Consider the following 1,569-nt stretch of genomic DNA (forward strand, 5'->3'; position numbering starts at 1 on the left):
TTTCTCTTTGCCTTTTAAAAGAATCATGAAGAGGCCCGGAGAGATGGCTCAGCAGTTAAGAGCACTGACCACTCTTGCAGAGGACCTGGGCTCAATTCCCAGCACCCACATGGCGGCTACGAACTGTCCTTAACTCCAGTTTCAGGGAAATCCAAAGCCGCCTTCTGACCTCTGAGGCGTTGCACAACAAGGGTGCATTCACATATGTGCAGGCAATACACTCATATACATGAAAAGGGAAATTGAGTTTTAGTGGTCATAGGAAGGACAAAGCAAAAGGGCCAGGACAGCAGGTGCTATGGGTCAATGCCAGGGTTGCTTAGTGCTGAGTCACACCAAATCTAAGTGAGCATTAGTAGAGAAAGACCACGAGCAATCTTGTGCAAGAGAGAGACAAACCTTCCCTATAAAACTCCAAATAGCATTGCTGGATTCTTCCCTCCAGCAGGTGGAACCAATCCCACAGACCCCTTGAGTAAGGACTGGGTTTAAGGTTCTCTTTTAAAAAGTAAGTCCAGAAGGGGGCTGGAGAGATGGCTCAATGTTTAAGAGTATGTACTGCTCCTCCAGAGGACCCATTGGGTTCCCAACATGGTGGATAGCTCACAACCACCTGTAACTCCAGCTCCAGGGGATCTGACACCCTCTTCTGGCTTCCACAGGCACCTGCACTCACATACATAAACCCACACACAGATACACATAATTTAAAAATAAAATCTAAGGCTGGGCATGGTGGCACATGCCTTTAATCCCAGTACTTGGAAGGCAGAGGCAGGCGGATCTTTGTGAATTCAAGGCCAGCCTGATCTACATAGTGAGTTCAGGTCAGCTGGGACTACAGGGAGACCCTGTCTCAAAAAGACAAAAATAAAATCTAAAAGAAAGATAAGGTCAGGACCAAGTGTATTGGTGCATGGCTTTAATCCCAGCATTTGGGAAGCAGAGGCAGGTTGATGCCTGTGAAATTGAGGCCAGCCTGGACTACAAAGGAAGTCCCAAGCCAGCTGACTTGGCTAACAGAGAGAACCTGTCTAAAAAAAATTTTTTAAAAATTAAAAAAAGAAAGAAAGAAAAAAAGCCAGAAAGAAAAAGACAGGGCCTTTGTGGAGATTCCTGGCAGGCACTACCCTGCCTAAGTTATCCAAGCCAGTACCAGCAAGTGCTCATGTGAATGTCAGGTACCTCTGATGTGACAAGAGGGCATCTCATCTCTGTGAGATTCTTCCCTAAAATTCAGTACTTCAGCCTAGTCATCATAAAGTAAACCCCATAGAACCAACTTGAGAGGCCTCCTACTCAGCACCTGGCACAGTACTCCTTAAAACTGTGAAGTTCATGAGAAACAAGGGAAGCCCAAGAAATTGTCTCAGCCCAGAAAAATGTGACAACTCTACACATGATGGCACCCTGAAGGGGACTGTAGAATAGAGGAGGACTTTCAGGACTAGGTAGCAAGGTCCAAAGAAAGTCTAATTACAGTGGAGAAATGTGCCAGCACAGGCTTCCTGGAGCTCACAAAGGCATATTGTGATGCCAGATGTCATTAAGGGAACCTGGAGCCTGCAG

Source organism: Nannospalax galili, unplaced genomic scaffold, assembly GCF_000622305.1.
Source record: "Nannospalax galili isolate Female #2095 unplaced genomic scaffold, S.galili_v1.0 scaffold160, whole genome shotgun sequence".
NCBI lineage: Eukaryota > Metazoa > Chordata > Mammalia > Rodentia > Spalacidae > Nannospalax > Nannospalax galili.